General features: G+C 42.9%; 1 protein-coding gene across 4 annotated transcripts in view; it reads right to left on the reverse strand.

Annotated features, from left to right (window-relative positions):
- The window catches only part of Ncoa2 (nuclear receptor coactivator 2), a 239,675-nt gene that overhangs the window by 146,013 nt on the left and 71,338 nt on the right, over nucleotides 1-22,324 (reverse strand). For all 4 annotated transcript variants that reach the window (XM_021170377.3, XM_021170361.2, XM_085835677.1 and 1 more), the window contains exon 2: nucleotides 6,995-7,051. The gene's annotated coding sequence lies outside the window, so the exon portion shown is untranslated. The remainder of the gene's footprint in view (nucleotides 1-6,994; nucleotides 7,052-22,324) is intronic.

A 22,324-nucleotide genomic window follows, 5' to 3' on the forward strand; every position in this document is an offset into this window, starting at 1 on the left:
TAGAATAAGAATTGAGGAGAGAAGGGAGGAGACGGAGGGGGAGGGAAGGAGGGGGGTGGGATAGAGTGGAGGAGGGAAATATAAAAGTAATAATCTCTGTGCTGTATACTTTATATGAGTTCCATCAATACTAAAAACCCATAGCATAAATAAAAACAAATGGACACCTAGATGAACGGGAGCATAGCTAGGCAGGCTAGCCAAGGCTAACGTCTGTCACAGATAATGAGGCCTGGAGCTAAGTGTCACAGCTCAAGCAAAGTGAACTCTGCTGCTCTTCCCATGTGGCGTGGCGACACCCAATGCTGGAAAGAGGAGCCTCACTAGACAGCTCCCATTTCCAAAAATCTCATCAGTCTCCTGCCCGGTCATTGTGCCTCTACTAGAGTCATCTTCAAATAGTTATGTTGCATATAATTTACTAATAAGCTTCACATTCTAATTTATAAAAGATATTTGGACAATATAATGATTCAAAGTCAATCAGTCAGCTGAGAAACAGCATGAATTACTGAGATACCAGGAAAACATTTGACAGCACTGATAAAATTATAGCTCTATTATGAATCTCCTTGAAAATGGTTTTAAAAGAAAAGAGGAGCCGAAATAGCAGGTGTAGGCCAGTAACTTTAGGGGAAATGATGGGAGCCCCTCTGTGTCTGTGTTGCATAGCGCGGTGGTCAGACCTCAGCGTTCCTCAGCTACCACTGTACACAGCCCCTTAACAACAACTCAAGAAACAACATGGCGAAAAATAGCCTCATTTTTTACCAGTATAAAGTGTAATGTCTGTTAAGACGTTATAATATAAAACCTAACATAAATGTATGCTTTTTAAACTAACTGAAAGGGTTCTCCATCCAACTAATACATGTAGGAGAGAGAAACAGAGAGGGAGAGGGTGAAACGGTCAAGGGCATAGGATGACTTGTAGGAAGGAAGAGGTTCTCTATTCCTTTAAATGGATCTCAGAGGTGGGAGAGCTGAATTCAGTTATCAGACTCAGCAGCCAGGACATCTCATCAGTCCTCAAAATGCTAACATTTAAAAACTAAAAGCCAAAATATTTTTTGAAGATTTCTTCTCTGTGAGAGAGTCCTGTGTTGATTTCTGATTATATGAATTAAAAGACATTCCTTTACAATATTTATCAAATAAAAATATGTCTCATTTTGTTTTGAGACAGGGTTGCACATAGCTAGACTAGCCGTGAACTCGTTGTCAGGCAGAGGGTGATTCTGAACTTTTGATGTTCCTGCCTCCATTTCCTGAGTAATAGGATTAAAGGTTGTGCCATCATATCCAGTTTATAACAGGGGAAACCAAACCTGGTGCTCGAGTATGCTAGGCAAGCAATCTACCAAGTACACTACAGAGCCCGTGTATAGCGTGTATAGCTTTATCTTATATAACTCCATAGCCTTAAAGTTGTTTGTAAACAGAAGAAAAGGGGGGGGAGTTGGTGTCCTTTTTTCAATCTTTGAAAATGTAATATCACTTGAATTGTGCTTTCCCGTACGAATGACTGACAGATATAGTTTCTGATTGTAAAACAGGCCTTCAACTTCTCAAATAGCCAGTGTAATGGGCCTGCAAATCTCACTGGGGATGGGGGGAAGTATACACAAAGCCAGCTTGAAATGAACTTTATGGTGAGAGAGAGAGAGAGAGAGAGAGAGAGAGAAGAGAAGAGAAGAGAGAGAGGAGAGGAGAGAGAGACAGACAGACACAACCTGTGGAGCTGGCTCTTTCTGTATACCTTTACATGTGTTCCACATTGACCTGATCATGGGGCCTGAACAGCAAGCAACTAACTGCATCTCATAAGAACTGTCTGCATTTGGTATTTCGTTTCTAAAGAGCCAAACACCACAAAATCATCCTCAGTTTGGCCTCTAAATAGTTTGTGAACTTGGATACATCACTGAGTGGTCATTTAACACAATAGATACTTCATTTTCTCATTTTAAAATGTGATCATTGGCTCCACTTTGGGGCCAACTAATTCCAAAGTTCAGGAGGCAGGGACAGGCAGAATTCGAGGTCAATCTGGTTCCCATATCAATTTCCAGCCCAGCCAGGAACACAGGAAGACCCCGTCTCAATAAACAAACAAACAAACAAACAAACAAACAAACAAACAAACCAAAATCCAAAGACCCACCAAACAAAGCCCTAAGACCACAATAGTGAGTCCCTGGGTTCTTCTTCTGATGATCTGACTGATAGGAGAAGGCCCTAGGCCATTACCTGCCTCAGTGTGCACAGCATTCTCTCCACTCCGTTCCACTGTGAGTATGATAGGTGAGCACACTATTGCCATCACGTGCCTTCCTTTCATGTCTCTCTACTCAAACTACAGTGCAGTCAGTTCTGACAAACGTTATCACACGTAAATAAACACACATTTAGGTAACTTTAGTATACATGTATTAATTTCTACTTATTTGCTACTATTGGCGCTTCAGTCAGTATTAGTCTTTTATAATACAATAATGCTATTTTAGATAAGTAAGTTTCTATTCAAGGACATAACTAAGGTTAAGCATGAACATGTGGGCAGCTGTAATATTAATAATGTCCCATAAATAAGCGAGCAGAGCACATACTGCTGCAGACAGACATGTAAGAACTCCCATGCACACTTTCCCTGAGGTCCTGTCACAGCCACCAGAGTAGCTCTTGCACTTGCAGCTTGAGGCGTAAAGCGTCTCTGGGACTATTACAGATCAAACTAAAGATGACAGCTTGCAGGACACAGTTCTGATACTTTACCACCTAAGCCACCGGCTAGGATGCAAAGTGTAAGTCTTCCAAATAAAATTGATTCAGGTAAAATCCAAATATACTTCACACTCTGACAAAGAATCATCTAGTTTAACTTGACACAGTACGTGTCCAAGAGCTGCGCTTTGCCAAAGTGTGTTCTTTCTCTTCCCTCTGTCTTTCTCTGTAGCCTTTATCTGACTCTGATCACCAGGAAACTACACAGTGACATGTAACAAACACACCCAGTGTGTCACTATCACCATCAGTCCTTGGAAACCTGCAGAAAACAAAAGGCTTCATCAACACAGATGTCTGTCAAAACAGTGGCTCAAGTAAAAGGAACATCACGAGATGACGAAAACATTAGAATGTACTTATCATACAAGCCTTACACACACACACACACACACACACACAGCAGTAGTGAAGCACTAGTCACGTATTTAAATCCAATGGCATGTCAAGGCTAACCTAACTCCTGCTGTTTGGTGGACAAAGCCAGTTAAGGTTTAATGATGTTAAAAGTGTGATCTAGACTGGAAACAGTAGCTTGCTACAGACTGTTTTTTTTTTTTAAATGGCACATAGTCCTTTGCCTTTTGAATTTAAACTAAAGAATTCTCCATCCCATAATTCAAACCAGGAATTCTCTTACAGTCTTTTCAGAAAGTTGAAGAAAATACAATTAACTTTGTTTTCCAACGAAAATTTTAAGATATTGAACCAATATTATGCAATTAAGACCCAAAGTACCTTTATACAATGAGCTGTTCAGCCCTGAAAACAACTAAGCATGAAGGGGCTAAGAGACAGTCTAAGTATGCTCTACCTAAACACCATACCGTGTCAGTTCTTAAATAAACAAAACTTCCTGAAGATATGTTCCTTAAGGGGAAATCATCCATTTACGATTTAAACATTGCAAGACAATATTAGACTTTCTGTAGCACAATTTAAGTAATCTACTTTGTTTTTTCAAAGGCATGTTATTAGAAATAAGTGTCTGTTTCAATAAGTGAAGTGTCAACTAGAAGAGTTAATTTTGAGCCTGAAAACAGCTGACTACAGAGGCAAAACCCTCCATCCCTGCCATATGGTGCCACACAGCCTGGGACTGCAGCTCCAGGCTCTGGAAGTGCACTGTCAATCCCTTGTTGAGGAGCTCTGCAATTTCAAAATCAGTTTTCTGGCGACCATGCCAGCAGCCTTTAAGAGGTGGTTTAGTCATGTAAAAAATAAACTAAGAAATCCCTTACCTGCTCTTCGATTTACATTATGATAAGGTACATGGTGCATTACAGTATACAGAATAGGGGGATTGCCTCGGTGCTTTGGAAAGCTACTCTAGAGCACTCAGCAGACAAGACTGACCTATGACTGGGTGACGTGAGTACAGAGAGCCCTACAGCCGTATATGTGTATGTTGACTTCTTTAGTTAAACCGCAAGCACTGGACCCTTTGTTGAAATGCAGTCACTGTATCTTACTGTCTTTAATAGCAAGAACCTAAGCTTAAAAAGCTATTAAAGCTACTAAAGATATTAAGAAGACTTGTGTCTACTCTGCCCTCCAAGCCAAGTAGTGAGATATCTTCAGAACCAGAAGATAGGAGTTAAATAGTATCCTGGCAAATAAAAAATGCATATAAAGATGGTCCTTCCAAGCTCTGGCCTGTGAGCTTGTCAGTGAGCAGTATAAATGTGCAAGAGATAATGGCAGCTCACTAACGAGGCAGGTCAGTACTCACACTCTCCTAGGCTATTATTCCTGTCTTGAAATGGCAGCTCTCTCACTACATGCTTTAAGGCAAAAATCTATATATGAAATATATAATATATCCACTATATAAAATAGTCACTATATTTCATATATAAATAATTATGTATGCATTATATTACATAGACATAGAATCACTACTGAGCTACATATCCAGCTATTCTGTGAGTACACCTGTATTTAGACATGTGTATTATGTGTGTATTCCTTTTGTGTGCTTGGGATTTTTTGAACAGGACCAAGTACTGAGGGTGGCCTTGAACTCACTGTACAGCTGCAGATGTCTTTGGACTCCAGGCCCTCCTCCCTCTGTTCCCTGCAGATGCTGGTGATTATAGGCATGTGCCACCACACCCAGATGTTTTGCAATTTATCCAGTGAAGCATAGATGCTACCTATAATCTAAAATGTCTAAGGGGGAAAGAATGCCAATTCCTAACATACCATGCTTTAAAAAAAAAAAATAATAATAATAATAAAAAGAGGCTGGAGCTGCGACCTCGCCCCAGTCCCCAGTCAGTCTGAGACAAGCTGCAGAGCTTTTATCACTAATGCAGGCATTGGTTTTCAAGTAAGTCATCGTGCTCCACAGTCTGAAATGAAGATTACAGGTTAAAAGTTAGGCCTAGTTAATAAAACACAAGTAAATAATGTCTGACTTTTTCAAATTAAGTTTGAAGTCTTCAAACATGAAAATAATTTCATATATTACACTTACTGCCACAAGCATGAGAGCCAGCAGGGCTCTTTAGGCAGAAATGGTGCCTCATGGTTAAGATCACGGTCCTCAGAGCGGCAAGCCACCACTCGGGTGATATGTCCTTGGAAGAGTCACTTAACCAGCTGTGCGTCCTCATCTGCTAATCCAGACATAACCAGAGAGCAACTGTGGATGCTGGGCACTCACAGGAGCACTGCAGAGCTGCTCAAAGGGCAATAGAGCTTCTGCAGACTAACCCTGTAAGGATGTGTGAATCGGAAACAGTGTACAACAGCTAATGTTTTATTTAATTACAAGCAAATTAAAGGTCCTAGGAGGAAAAATAGCCCCTGTAAAGACGAGAGACAAATATGCATGAAGACAGAGCAAAAGCAAAACGAGCCTTGAAGGAGGCTCAGTAGCTAAGGAGGGGTTTACTGCTAGTCCTGATGAGTGGAGTTTGAGTCCTGGGATCCACATGGTGGAAGAAAAGAACCAACTCGGTGCAGGCTACCTTCTGACCTCCACAAATGTCCAGTGCAGTACTCAATAAATAAATAAGGAAATACAGTAACAGCTTTAAGTAAAACAGACAAGTACCCAAGCGAGACGGCTAGTATCTCAACACTTGAAGAAGGGTGGCATGGTCAAGAGCACGTGGGCATCAGGTGTCCTGTGAGGTCAGCAGCCACTGAGACCAGTGCCCACATGAGTACACACAGCAGGAAAATGAGCTAACAAGTCTCTCAGGCTGGGAACTAAATGAGAAACGGTAAATCCAGTGACAGACAGTAGAAAAGATTTAACTCATCCAATCTTCAGACATCAAAACTTGGTATCACAAAACATACCCAAGATGCTAAGAAGGGTAAAAAATACCAAACTGAAGGTGTTTACACTTCATCCTAAGACCACTGACACCTGACAGAGTAAGGAGTCAGAAGCCACATCCCCTCAACTCCACCCTGATCTCTGAAGGAACATGTCCAACATACTGACTTCTCACAATGTTCAAAAGCCTTATACACTCTGTACAGATTATTCTCACTTCTACTTTGTACTTACAGATAGATGTTCACACTCAACAGGCTTTATTTAGTCTTAACTGCAAAGCATTCAGTGCTCTAAGAACTAAGGCTATGTCTTTGAATACAAGCAGTCCCAATGCTAAGGGAGCTGAGGTTCTCAAAGGGTAAGTTACAAATGAAGAAAAGTGTATCACATGTTAATAACATGTTTAATAAATCCCATGGACATCATCAGTGGATGAGTGGGGAACGTCACTGGCACAGAGGCTAAGCCCAGTATTTCACAGCACCTGTACATGCAGCCTGAGAGTTAATGGTAAAACTTATAAAAGTTTTCTTTTCTCCTACATTATACCAGTTTAATAACAGGTAAATAATACAACCACTCAAAAATATTTGACATATAAAAATAAGTAAAAAAAAAATTTTTTCCAGGCTCTGAGGTTAAAACTTAATGAATTAACTCAACTTGTCCAGCAGGTACACTGAAGACACACACTTTCCAAATAGAAACAATAACCAATCAACACCTTCAAATGCCATTTCAACAATTCCATAAAAGAGCTCTCTTAACAAAAACATGCAGGGAAATAGTAAGTTTTATTCTGTTCTTACTCACATTCCTCTTATTTGCTTACTGTTTCTAATGTATTAAACACTTTAAAATATTTAATCTAATAGTCAACATAGGGCAACGTGAGAGACCCAAGGGTTAACTCACCTGTGCCTGTACACAGTGCAGAAGAGCCAATACAGTGAAGCCAGATGCGAGAAAAATCTGCAACGGGAACAAAACCCAGACATTAGTGAGGATGCAGAGCCCTGCTGAACTCCTCAGAGCAGATGCAATTTTTATAATCGATATATAGCTAATACCCGCTCAATGCTCCCAATGCACATGAACAGTCACCAGTGACACCTCTGCACCGAAATGCATAGCTTGCCTTGCTGAGGCAAAATGGCCAAGGCATGGCTTCTGCTTGTGGAACGCAGTACAAAAGGTGCACGAGATATTTCCTTATGAACATCAGGGCACATACAAGACTTCAAGTTCTCATAACTACAATGGAGATGCTTAAAATTACTAAAATAAAATAAAAATCTATATAGTAAGTGTTTAAAAGAACAAAGATGTCAGAGCAATTTGTTCTCTGAGGAAGCGTCTGTTGGAGCAAAGCACATACAATGAGAAACAGCCATCATAGTTTGCTAGAGAGAAGTGCAAGCCCAGAAAGCAGCCCCCAGGCCCTCAAGTTTCCTCAGGGTCTATCTCTGAGAACACAGGCCGCAAGCGCAAACTGGCAGGCTGCTGTCTGGACATACAAGACTCACACGGAGAAACACAAGACCTAAAATGCATGCTTATGCTATTTTATCAAGATTAATTGTCTATGTTATGAATGCAAGAAAAAAGCCGAGTGCTCGTTGCTGGCACCAGTTCTGAAATAGTCTTTGGGGAAAGCATTAATGCCACAGACTTAGCATCAAGGAAATGTTCTTGCAACTGAGCTCCAAGGGTTGCATTTTCTTCATGTGACATCAATCTCCAGTAACACTGGATTCATTACCAAACTTAAAACAGTGCTAACGCATTTTACCTGTTTTAGAATAGAAAACAGAAGGTGAAGACGCTAATACCGAATTAATATTCAAACTGCACTTTTTCTAGAACACTGGAAATTTTGACTATATAATGTCTATATAGTAGAGCAGCTGACAAGAGGAAGTTTGGTTTACACCAGAACATAGTCTTGAAATTATCATATATAGTAAAATGTAACATGGGTATCAGAAACAGTTGGATGAAAGTAACAGAAAATGTATATGCAAACAAGTTATCGTGACTGGCAGAAATTACAAAATTGCATCTGCTCTGAGGAGTCCAGCAGGGCTCTGCATCCTATTGTAAAGTGACTGGCAGTCAGTGGCAGGGAGTAATAACATCCACAAAGGAGCACTCTCCATCCTTTCCTGAGACACGGGCAGATTTTAAACCACGCCTTACGTATCAGCCTTCGTGAGCCATTCCAAACCCCATCCAATCCTCTGCTCAAAGGCATCAAGCAGTCAACAACTATGAGCTAAAGCCTGCAGTATCGACAGGACACTACCTGCTTGCTCTATCCTATTCAGTATGCTTTGATAAGATGTAAAAACAACATGAGGCCACCCATCAATTCACTCCAGTTAAAGACAGATTCATAGGAGACCAATAGGTTTCCAGATATCCTTAGTGCAAGTTCCAAACAGAAAACTAACAAAATTTAAAAAGAGTTACAAACTCAAGTTTTAAGTTTAACACTACTTAAGAAGTAACAGTACATGGCATAAAAGGTAAGACTGCAATTAGTAATCAGCTTACTGCTCTATCAGTCTTGGGGGAGGAAAGCCACTGACTGGGGCATGGGAGAGTTGTAGAAGACAGGAGCCTGGCACATAGGGCAGAGGGGCTGCACTGTGGGTTCACTGCATTTCCAGGTGTCACTTAGGCATGGTAGGTCTACAAAAGCATGGTGGGACGGGCGAAAGAGCCGAGGTTAGATTCCTTATACAGACTAGGTCTCACCCCCACAAAGACTACTGCTATTCATAAGATTATGATTCCCATGAGACTAATACCACAACCTAGCACATCCATCACAGACTTCATTATGAAATGAAAATAACAATGTTCTTTATGTAATAATCTTGAGAGAAGCATGGAGAAGACACAGAGCTTGGGCAGGCCCACCCACCCCCAGTCCACCTAGCAGGTCCTCATGTATCTACCCTTGAACCCACCTACTTTAAACTTGCACTGACCCATTTCCAACTTACTGGAAAGTCACCATAATCAGAGAGCAGCGGGGTATCCATATAAACCAAGCAACAGAACAAAATCGAGTCCCGGAACTGACTTCTGTGTAGGTTCACACTGAACAAAATAGGTCAAAGTCATTCAACTGGGAAGGCTGCTCTTTGCAGAAATGGTTCTCAAGCCTGGCTGCACAAGTGCACAGAGAAGCAGCCTAGTGTATCGTGTACAGAAACTCATTGGAAACAAAGAGGAAAGTGGGCCTTAAACACCCATCTGGAAATGGGCAGTGTCTAGAAAAACCAAGAGCTCCTACCACTCACTAATAAGAAAAATAACTTTTTAAAAAAACTTTTGAAAATAGTGTGGGGCTGGAGATCTGATGGCCCAGGAGTTGAGACCCAGCACACACAAGGCAGCTCACAACGGCCCATAACTAGTTACAAGGGATTCAGTGCCCTCTTCTGACCTCCACAGATCCCTGACAAACACATGGTGTGCACACATAAACTCAGATAAAACATTCATGTGCATAAGATACAAATAAATCATTAAGAAGGAGCTTTAAAAAGATGCATGCCCATGCAATGTATATGCAGGTAACCTGTGTGTGTGTGTGGGTGTGGTGTATATGTAGGTGACTATAGAGGCATCAATCCCTTCGAGGGATTTAGCTCCTCTATCCCATGTCTTACAGGCTGTGAGACACGTGATAGAGGAGCTAAAATCTGAACTTCAGGCCTCTGTGAAGCAGCAGGTGTTCTTAACTTCAGAACGATGTCTCTAACCACTAAGGCAGTTTCTTAGAAGAAGTAAAATACACATTTGCTCAATATTAGGGTCTTGGTCTAAGACGATCCAGCTATTTTACATCTCCCCCTACTGTGTGTGTGTGCTGCATGTGTGCATGGGTATGTATGTATGTATGTATGTATGTAGTGTACATGTATGTATGTGCAAGGCAGTCACAAAAGAACGTCTTCCTCTATCACTCTGCCTTATTCCTCTGAGGGAGGCAGGATCTTCAGCAGCTCATCTGTTTGTCAGCTAGGCTGACAGCCAGCCCCCTCCACCCACGGCCACCAACACTGGGGTAGCACGATTCAATCTCTTGTCCTCACAGATATGCAGCAAGTGCTCTCAGATGCTGAGCTCTCTCTAGCTCCCATGCAACTATTTAAAATTCTCAGGGTTTAAATTATCCTCTCCCCGCACCACCACCAGCAAGAGTGAATGGTTTCTACAAGATTGTTCTGTGTTCCTGTTCTAGCATAAAGGCAGCACGAGAAAGGTCTTTCTAAAACTATGTGCACCTTGCCAGTAGATCATCAGTTAGCAGCAGGTCAATCCCTGCACCAAGTCTACTCCATGTGTAGTCTTCGAGAAACATGAGAGCAAGTAAGTTGAGGGCATAGGTAAGGAACAGTCACACTCAGGCCCCTCTCACATTTAGTTAATAAGTGATTATAAACAGAGCCAGAGAAAATAAAGTTGGGAAAAGAAGGAAGTGGCAGCTTTGCCACCTACCAAAAGGACATTTAATTTGCCTGAAGGAGTTTTTTTGGTTTTTGTTTTGTTTTTCTTTTAAACTCTGTACGTAGTGTCAAACTGAAATACCAATGCACAAGCAGCTATCATCTACTGGAAGCTTACTGGGTGAGCATGGGGTAGAAGGCACGGGTGTTCCCAGTTCAATCTGTACACACCTAAGGCAGGTGTTCTGCCACATGTCCATATTGTCCCTGAGGCATGCCTGGGGAGCAAGGTCCAGCTGTAGAGCTCATGGCTGGAAAGGTTGGCAAGGTTGACCAGATTCACAGTGTATGGTCACCATACCTTCAGGGCAGTCAGGGAAGGCCAGTTTTGATAATGCTATAATTTTTTGCCAACTAACCAAGAAGGCAGAGATGTGACCCCCTGAAAACTGCCTTCTGATCTCTGATGTCACACTAATAAGAACAGCAGGAGTACATGGTCCCCTTTGAGCCCTGGCACATACAGGCTGAGAGCAAAGCCTGAGCCATGTGATTTTCTCAGTTCAAGCTGTCACCGACCAAAAGAAGCCATTTCCTATACAGCAGAGTATGGTGCTGGGGGAAGCCAGGCAGGTCATCCTGAACCAGCTGTCTGCATCTCTGACATACACTGGAGAAGCCAAGTGTCTGTTAGAAAGATGACTGACTGGCCAGACAAAGGAAGCCAGGCCACTGCCAGCCCGCATGCTCTGGCTGACAGAGACTGGCCTCCATTAGGCTAGAGTCACTCCTGCCACCCCACCTCCAGGCAGGCAGCCTGGAAAGCCCTGAGGAGATATAGGGATAGGGAAAGCTGCAAAGGAATCTTCAAATTCCTTAAACCATACATGAATATGGATGCCAACAGCCTATGATATATGGCCAAACAGTCATGATGTATTGTCAGCACTTAATAATAATAATAATAATAATAATAATAATAATAATAATAATAATAATTTGCTTAAAACATAGAACCTACCACATAGTTAAACATAAAATCAATTTTAACAGTTTGCTTCAAATCACAAGGTTGCTTCAAATCACCTTAACGATAGAATGTGTCTGTGTGTGTGTGTCTGTGTGTGTGTATACTGGTTAAGTAACATAAATATATCCTAAAATGCAGCAGCAGTAGTATAAATTTCAGTGAATAAGAAAATCCAGTACTGCATCCTAAGACTTACTAACACACATAGGGCTAGGAATGCAGCTCCATGTCCCCTACTTGCCCAGCACAGGGGTGTGAGGAGGGGTAATGGGGAGGGCCTTTTGAGATAGGTGCCTGGGTTGGTCTCTAATTTGTTTATGACCCTCCTGCCCCAGCTTTGTGAGGTCCCTGGACCACAATAACATACCACTATATGTCTCAAAAGTTTGATAGTCTGGCCTAGTAACAGCAAAAATTCATCACATACCCATTGTATGGTTAGATTTAGAAGAGGAATAAAAATACTAAATTTGGAGTCTTATCTGAAAACCTTAATTAGTAATAGTTATGATCTTCTGAGAAAAAGATATAAAGGAAAAAAGTTATAGCCCAGAGAAACACCAACACTGGAGAAGAAACAAAAGCAAAATAGCTAACAAGTGGAAGGCCAGCAAAGTCAGGGAAAGGAATGCAAGAGGAGAGGTATAGCATTCCATTCCACGGTGAGACGAGCAGGCTCCTACTTGATTGGGTAATCAGAAATACTGGACCCTTTAAAAGCACACAAAGAGAGTACGATATATATCAGGCTGGGAAGGGCTGAGGTGCTGACAAGTGAACAGGAAGTAAGGATTCAGGCTTAGCACATGAAAATGACAAGCATCATTACCTTAAACTAAACTGTACCTTGCTATCTTCGTGGGAGTACTTTGAGTAAGGCCTTGGTGGTCCTTGGGAGAGCAGGACACCCTGCACTTAGGCTAGAAAGCTCTCTGAAATATACACACAAGGCTCAGCTTCACCTTCCTACCAAGACTAGAACAGGCCACGTGGTCTCTCACACCAACCAGTCCTCAAATTAAAGGCTAGATTGAAATTCCTCAAACACAGGGAAGTTTTTCTGTCCTTACTTCAGTCACGCAGTGGACAATCTCAAATTACAAACTCCCTTCAGACATTCACCTTCTCTTAGGTTTTTGTTTTTTAATTCCTGATTATTGTTAATGAAATCAATCACACTGAAAAATAAATGAGCCTTTACCCTTCCTTTTATATTCTTGAGTTTAAGGTAGACAAGCCTGTAAGACACTTAAGGACTGCCCAAGACATATATAAAACATCGTCAGACAATGAGCTAAGCAATTGGACCAAAAGTAATATTTAAACTTAATGATCCGTCCACACAGGACAGAAACAGTCTTTAACACCCAAAAGCACCCTCAACAAGCAGCAGACATCTGTCTACCAAAGGTGTCTCTGTCAAATGATTGTCACCACATTAAGATAACCATTTCAATATGATAAACAGAAGCTGCACGCGCATGCAGGAGTGCTGGCAGTCCATAAGGAGGAAACCATCTCTTTCCCACACCTCCCCACACCTTTCGGAGTCCAGGTGCTCATGTTGCCCCGTGGGTGATATATTTTCTCCACTCATCCTGAGTGTTTTATGAGTCCAGGAACAATAAATTCTACGATCTTTGGTTGAAACACCCTATCTTAACCAACTTTCCCATCCTGGGTGAGTATTATGCTTACAAAAAAAAAGCATGAAGCCTCGAAATATAAAATTCATGGATGAAATATCTAACAATAGAAAGTATAAGAGAGACTGGACAGATCTGGAAATGATTGGTCTAGCATTTGAAGCACATACTTATGGGAACTGCTTTTGCACTCTTTTTTTAAATTAGCATGAGGTAATGATACACGCTATCACCGCTATGGAGAGCAGCTATGTATGCAAAGCTATGGAGAGCAGTACAGGCCCACAATGGGCATGTCCATGAACAGGGCCCCTGGCAAATCCAACCCCTCAAACGTGTATCATCTGTTTGTACTGGAACAGTCTGGATCTTCTTCCTACGCCACTGGGAAATATATAGGACTGACTAATACGGCAAGCTAACAGTGCTATAGGAATTTATTATTCCTATCAGCTGTGCCACTAAGCTCTCTCTTCCAGGAGCCACTATTCTATTCTCCAGGTCTATAAGATCAAGGTCTTAATTCCCACATATAAGTGAGAACATACAGTATTTGTTCTGTATCTGACTACGTAACATAATATCCTCTGGGCTCATCCATGTCACACCAGTCCCATGTGATATGTCCAAAGAAAAATAAATCAGTGTGACAATAGATGTGTGCACACCAGTGTACAGTGCAGCGATATACACGAAGACTGATTCCAAGATTCAGAATCAACTCAGGCACCCACCTGTACAAGCAGATAAAACGGTACTGTTCTATTCACACATAAAGAAACAAGACCTACTGATTGCTGAGAACAAATACTAATGGCTCTGCTGTAACTTTTACATGAATTATTTTAATTACTTCTCACAAATAGGTTAGTGCCAGTAAACGGTGTTCACGTTAAATCAGAAGAATGAAAGCCCTCCCTGCTTCCCTGGCTCTCCCCTACTTCCTTCTCCACTCAGAAAGCGTAGTTGAGCCACAAAGATGCTTTGCCACGTGCAGCCTTACCCAGCTGCCAGCAGCTGCCTATCAAGGAACTGCACCTTATCACCCGATCAAAACTGCCCAATTGCTTATGCCAACAAAAGCAAAGAAAACAGAAGAAATAACATCACATTACAACAGTGGTGAAGGAACACGTAGACGGCTCTGACAAAGAATTTATCAGACACAGGATATGGTATTTAAAAAGAAAGTGAAACCATTCTGACCTGAAGTAGAAAGCAAGCACTGGAAAATAACCTCGCATCATTCTCTTCTTCCTCCAAACCAGAGGTTGCTGGGATGCAAAGTGCGCATAAATGTCCCATATATCCTGGCTAGATGTTAGTTCCCTCGCATACTTTACATGAGAATGCAAAGTGACCCACAGGTAAATCTGCTAAGTCCTAGGGTGGTGGGTCTCAACCTGTGGGCCATGACCATTAGAAAACACATTATTTCTGACAGTTTTAGGAACCCCCAACCATAAATTTGTTTTTGTTGTTGCTTCTTATCTGTAATTTTGCAAATGAGCAGTCTCTCAGATCTTACGGTTCCTAAGACCGTTGGAAATATGTGTTTGCTAATGGTTGTGACCTACAGGTTGAGAACTGTTGTCACCTGGGACAACCAACAGTCTCTTCAGTCACAGCCTTGCATTTGCCCTTACTAAATATTGATGCCTGATATCAAGTCCTGGGGACAAAGTTCTCTATAAGGTTAAGCAAGACTGGAAATACGGCACCGGCGCGTACATGCACTAAGGCGGTGCTTGGGAAGAGGGTGCAAATGTTGTAAATACATTGCACATGTGTGACACTCTCAAGAAAAAAGTGCAACAGAGTCTGCAAGTCACCGAGCCATCTGCAGAGGGCCCACTTCAATCCCTGTGGACCTCGCTTTAGTGGCCTGGCCTTGTATCATAGGTTCCACTGACAATCAAGGACGAGAGTGACACACAGAACTCTGTTGCTTTTCATAGAAGCTACTATAAGCTAAATGTCCCCATTATTCACAAAAAATAGACATGACTATAAAATGGGGGTTTTAAAACATCATGGTAGGGTTGTTTTTCAAAAACTTTACTGACACACTAAATTTAGGCCAAAATGGTACCCTCATGCTGTGCCCTAAAGAATAATAAAGAACAGAGATGCTACAGTTTAAACAAGTGTGGGGAGGGGGTGGGGCCAGGGGCGGGGGGACGATACCTTCTACAATGCTAGATTTTATTGAGTAAGGGTTTGTCTTTTCTTGTTAGGTGTGACCCACCTTTTGTGTTGTTAACTGATCTTCCTGAGCTCTAGGGACCATCTGTAAAGGCACATGAAATGACAGTACCAGGGCAGACACCACTGGTCTACCAAGCAAAGGTACCCACTTCACAAATGCAGGGACCTCCTTGGGAGACTCTAGCTCTCCAGGGCAAGTTCACGATGAGCAAAGATCCTCTCTGCTCAACACCCTCCAATCCACCAAGAACAACAAGTACTACGGGCAGGCAGCCACAGACCACAGAAGGAAGACAGCAAACTATCGTTAAGCCCTACAGATTGAAGTATGTATTCACCTGAATAGGTGGCAGTTATGGTAATGTCACTCGCAAGGTCAAGTGTTACAGAAGAACATGATCCCTGACCGGAACCATTGGAGACTATCGATGGCAAGGACCTTGGCCACTTCCCTCCCATGAAACTGGACAGCTTTGGCAAAGAGCAGGAACTGGTGAACTTCACACATTCACCTGAGAGCCCTGTGTCAGTGTCCTGAGGTATCTATGGCTCCCAGTGGCACTCTGTTGAGGTTGGGCAGTAAGTCACGGAGGCCATGTCCAAAACTATGGGAACAGCCAAGCCAGGCCCAGCTGTTCAATGTGCTCTACTCTGTCCAAGTTCCTAGCAGAGACTCATGAGGCAGAGTGACACAACCGAATAACAACCAGCAAGCTGTATATATAGTAATTCAGTAAGGGTTTTAAAGTTAAAAACAAAGCAAAACAAACAAACAAAAAAAAACAACAAAACAAATGAACAAACTAAAAACCCCACATTTCTCAAGATCATAGAGGAGCCAGCCAGAATGGCATCAAGCACAAGAAAGGCCCACAGTGACTGGTGACCACTTATCTGTCCTTTATTTTCAAAGGCAGGCTCTGGGAATCTGTGGGTGTTTATCACTTAGCATGGGACTGTATCCACACATACCTTACAACTCATTTCCCCACACATCTAATGGCTTAGTAGCACAATGACGGTGTACTGCCTGCTGCTTCTGTTTCTGCCAATGGCTGAAACTCACTGCTCTGCCCAGACACAGAAGAACCACACCACATAGGAGCAGCCTGGAGAAGATGCCAGCGTTAAGTCTGTAGTGAGCTTGCTGTTCAGTGCCTAACGGTACTTTCACACTGCCATAACACCTAAAACTCAAGGGCAACAACTGCTTCAAGTCTTGGACCCTATATAATAGCTGAAACTTTTTCATTACTGCAGTTGGAGAGATGGCTCAGCAATTTCAGAGCACATACTGTTTTCATACCTGAGTTCAATTCACAGCTCCAACACCAGGGAGCTTACAGCCACTTGTAAGTTCAACCTCAGAATCCTATATCCCTCTGACCTCTGCAGTTATAGGGTGCCACCCCACACCCTCCTACAGACACACACACACACATACACACACAATTTCAGAACACCTGACTTTAAAAATTTTAAATTTGGGGCTGGAGGGATGGCTCAACTGTTAAAGGCTAGGTTCACAACCAAAAGATTATAAGAAACTTAAATTTGAAGAATGCTTCATGATGTCTTCCTGTATATTTTAATTTTTCCTCCCTCACAAAAATAGCTAGCCATGAGGAGCATAATTAAGAAATCAACCAAATTTGTCCAAGTCAAAACCTAGAGCAGTGTTAGTGTCATCCTGAGTTCCTCCATGAGAAGGAGGTGAAGGAGGCAGCATCAAACCCCACAAAAGCTCTGCAGATTATCCAGGCCATAGTTAGCTCTCCTGGATGTCTAATGTTTGGGTTCTCATTTCAGACGATACAGTCAAGGCACGCGTAACTAACCCTCTTCACTTTTTCAGGGTCACTGAGTATGGCTGCGACACTTCTAAGATACATTCCAGACCAGCTATAGGACGGCCCTGCTTTACTGCAGCTGTGACTCCAGGACATGGGCTGGGAAACAAGGCGAGCAGTGAGCTGCTGCTTTTTCGGGGATTTATGTCTGTCTAGGTGTGTGTGCAGTTTAAACACACTATGCCCGTGGCTAAAATAATTCTAACTGCTTCTTTTACTAAAGAAGCACAATGTAACCTTTCATAACACTATTCTCTAGGTCCTACAACTAGTCAGACTTCCTCCATTTGTAGCTTTCTCTCTTCAAATGTCATATGATACCAAAGGGAACACAAATAAGAGTCAATAGTCGACAAAGTATTTTTAAACCTAAGAAAACTGCTTGATCCCATGTTGTGAAAGAACAAAACAGTCATCAGGTAAGCATGGGGTCCAAGATCGCTGGGTGTGGAGCTCTACACCTCTCTCTTTTCTTCCTTTTCTCAATCGTCCCTCTAAATCCCCCTGCCACCCCTGCCTCTTGCCAGCCAAGTCACTCAGGCTGCTCTGCCTTCCTCTTATAATTTCACTCAAAGCACGGTACTTGCTACTATGACAACTTCCCTTTAAAATAAGAAAAAATTCACAATGCTAACTATCAGCTTATCAATACTTTGTTCAAAATACTGAAAAAGTCAAGACAATAGCCTTCAAGTATGAAGAGTAACACCTGGACCTGCTGAGACGGCTCAGCCATTATAATATGGGAGGCACCAAGCCTTACTACCTGAGTTTGATCCCTGGGACCCAAATAGAGGAAGGAGAAAAACTACTCTCTGCAGCAGGCCTGACTTCCACATAGGTGCCATGGCTCCAGTGTGCACATGTGCACACACACACACACACATGTGCACACACACTAAACTATCACCCCACCCTCCCCCAAATCCTGCCATCTGGAAGAGATGCCTCAAGAGTCTATGCAACCGAAGTCTCAAGCAAGGCCCTCTCTTCTCAGGGGTACAGATGCCAAGCAAAGATCTGGGCTCCTGAGATCACCACTGAGCATCGCTAAGACTCAAATTCAGTGACAAAAGAACCTACACACCGTGATTCTCAAGTTCCTGATTTGTTTGAAAGCTCACAGTCCCTCCAGTTCAATAGACTAGTTTTCAGGCATTAGCCATCCTTTGTTTAATTAAAAGATACAACCATTTCTCCAACCACACCCTAAACAACAATATCCCCTCTTACTGTTTCATTGCAGCCTACAATTGTGAGGTATCATGAGATTTTAATTATGCCCTGTAAATGCTCTGATGGCACTGGATGTGACCAAAGCCACTCAACCATGGAGTACACACAGACACATAGCACACGTGAACACATATGACCTGAAAGTAGAAGACTCATGGGACCGCAGGAGCAAGGAAGGAGACAAGGGTTCAGGGTGAGCGCTTGAAGGCGTGTGGGAAGACACTGCTGTGCACCATTCAAATGTTGGAAAAAGAAATCATTCAGCCACAAAAGTCTAGAGCTTAGGCCTTCTGGCTCGCTTGCAAATACACAAGAGCTACAAAATAAATTTTATAGCCTTAAGAAAAACATTGCATCATTTTAAATTAATTGATTGTTTCTAGAAGTTACATTGCCGTATCCTTTGGTTTGTGTGTTATATTGTTGTGCTTGTTCTTTCCAAACAGGGTTTCTCAGTGTAGCCTTGCATGTCCTGGAACTCACTCTGTAGACCAGGCTCCCTGCAAACTCAGAAACACCTGCCTCTGTTACCTGAGTGCTGGGAAAGGCCTGTCACCACTATCTGGTAAAATGTTATATCTTGAATTTCCTAAAATAACACAGTTTGGGGCCTTTATGTCTCAAATTTTTTTTCAAGATTCCAGGTACAGAAAGACTCAAGTGGCTACTAAGTTATCACGTGTTGTTAATTGGTGCCTTTCTTGGTTGAGGGCAAGGGTCTGTAGTGAATGTGGGTGTTTTAAAGCAGCAATGTACATAAGCATTTTGGTTCGATACAGATTTTACAATTTTTGTGCTCCACACACATTCAGAGCTTTTGAGAATGCTGTCACTCTGAAACACTCTTGTTAAGCATTCGGGCAAGCACTTTCATTCATTTTTAAAAGTTGTTTTGCTGGGTGTGGTGGCACACACCTTTAATCCCAGAACTTGGGAGGCAGAGGCAGGCGAATTTCTGAGTTCGAGGCCAGCCTGGTCTACAGAGTGAGTTCCAGAGCTATACAGAGAAACACTGTGGGGGGAGGGGGGGAAGTGTTTTATTTCTAAAATAACAATCAGAATGGTAGGCTGTGGTGGTACACGCCTTTGACCCCAGAAGCACTTAGGTGACAGAGACAAGTGATCTCTGAGTTCAAGGCGAGTCTGGGCTACACAAACACACTTCATCCCCACCACCTGGATGGATGGATGGATGGATGGATGGATGACACAATGACTGGTTTATACTTCCTAAAAACCCTCATTTTTTTATTTTATTAAAAATCGTGTAACTTTACTACAATTTTCCCTGTAACACAACCTTGCAATTTCCTCTTTAACACTATATGCTTCTTGCTATGTGGGACCGTTAAAGGCAGCCTGGTTTCTGGTTGAGCTAGGTTTAAAACCCCAGAGACCCTGCAGATAATTCCGCAAGGGACGGTAGGCGTTTTGCCATGCTCATAGACACCAGGCTCCTGACACGAGGCTGCAGCTCTCCACTCCATAGGTCTGTGGCCATCAGTCATGTAAGGGCAACGCCCCAAGCCCCTCCACAGGTAGAGGATGTGTCCACAGATCATGTAGCCTCAAGACAGATCTCCATTTTAATGAAGCACCTAAAGGTCTGAAGAGCTTAGACAATTAAGCTCCCCTTCCCAGACAAGCCTCCCTGCAAAAGGTATTTAACCTCAGGCCTGCCCTGAGAAAGTGGGGTTTTGCCACTCTCCGCCATGACGATAAATGCCTTAACACCATGGACCTTCTCATTTCATTCAGATCCACCATGAGGAGCAATGGAGCAGGCCTTCCACTAAAGAGCTGGCCATCTAGTCTCCCAAAGGAAGCCTCTCAGCAGCCACATCTCCACCAAGCCAAGCCACCCTCCAAGCAAGCAAAAGACTCTCTCCTCCCAGAAGGACCCAGGTGGAGCTCTCCTCCTGCACTTTTCCCTTTAGCCCCAGGCTAGATCCAGACCACACACACACTCACACCCGCGCTTGGTTCTCAGTTCTTCCTCTGCATCCAGCAGCATCCGTGGTGCCCAAGAGTCTGAGAACCTGCCATCCCCAGCTTCTGTGCAGGTCCAGGGAGCCCGGAGCCAACTCTGGCAGTCCCCATAGGACCTTAGACTGCACTCCCCCACCCCTGGAGGGGGGGGGGGTTGCGAGGCTTCTCAAAGACCAACGCCTACCTGGCACCATGGTGGTGTGTGTGTGTATGTGTGTGTAGACAAAACTCCCAAGTCCTGCCTCACCCAGAAGCCCAGGCCCTGTATGGACTCGGGACACCACCATTTAACCCACATTGCTACACCTCAAATGTTGATAACCAGTATTATTCCTTGAGGTCAAAAGCAACCACAAGACAGTAAGATTCTTCATGATTGCAAGGGCACAGTTACTGAAATGACAGCGCATGAGATAGATCATGTAGCTACATTAAAGCAATGCTGAGGAACCAAGGGGCCTCAGTTCATCAGAAGTGGGCACACTTAGCACACATCAGCAGAAGGTGGAAGGGATGACACCAGGGAAGTAACGCCATCTTCAGCATCCATGGTGCTGTGTCTGCACCTGGAGCCAGCATCCAGGTACAAGTGTGAAAGCTTGTATAAAAACTCAGCTGGCTAACTGGGGCCCAGAACTCCTGACAAATATGGGGTTTGCCCTATTTATAAAAGAGAAAACTCTGAGGTGAAGGCTAATTAATCCAAATTATAACATAATTCCCAAAGAAACGAGACATTTCTAACCCTTCTTTCAGACAACTATGAGCTCCCAGGACAAACCAAACACACTTCCAACTAATAGTGGTTGGCAAGTCCCAAAATACTTCAACAAAAGCTTTTGAAAGTAAAAAGCAGCTTAGTAATTCAAGCTGTTTTCAGGAATAGCATCTTTACCACTTCAGGATAGAGGCATGGCTTCTCACTTGGTGACGTAATGCCTTGAGGCTGACAGGGCTGTGGGAAGACAATAAGAGATTGTGGTGCAGTCTCAAACCTCCTCCTCCTCCTCCTCACTTCTACACAGATGCATACATACAAGTATCAAGGTTTATGCAATACACGGATCTCTGCTTTTAAAGGTGAATGAACTATAACAAAATAGTATGCGTTTGTTTCTAAAGATACAAAGTGTTTAAAGCAATAGCTGCAGTCTGTGCTGGCTAGATTTCAGACACTTCAGAACTTCCTGGTCCTTAAGCACATATCCGTCTCCTGCCCTCCCCCCATCATATCTGTTTTAGAATTGAGAGGGTGACTCTCCCAACAGACCACAAGCATTTGGAAATACAATGTACATTTCAACAGCAACAGTGTTCTCCTCAAATACATAGCACGTCCTATTTCAACAGCATTCCACCAAGACTCCAGGAAAGACAGCACAGAAAACAGCACAAGAGTATGCATATGCATGACACATACGACCAATGCACAATTATCGTATTTCCTGACATGAAGGAAAACTCTATAAAATAACTGCTCTGTAAGTGAGGACACCAATCCAGAGCCACTTGAGACAGATGTAACTAAGGCATTGTTTGGAAAAAAACCACACACACACACTAAATGATGAAACCACCCAAAGCTCACGGCACGGAAAAGGCAGGTCTGAATGTCCAAGAAATAAGACTGCACTCTGCAGACTGTTATAACTGGAACACATACACACACACACACACACACACACACACACACACACACACACACGGACGAATGGACGAAGGTGGAGAGGGAGGAGGAGGGAGGGACACCTCTTCACTGTCAGCTTGCTTCAAGGAACACTGCTCTAAGGGGTTTTGGAACATTCTTTAATCTTTAAACAGGA

Source organism: Mus caroli, unplaced genomic scaffold (assembly GCF_978045245.1).
Source record: "Mus caroli unplaced genomic scaffold, Mus_caroli_1 scaffold_1, whole genome shotgun sequence".
NCBI lineage: Eukaryota > Metazoa > Chordata > Mammalia > Rodentia > Muridae > Mus > Mus caroli.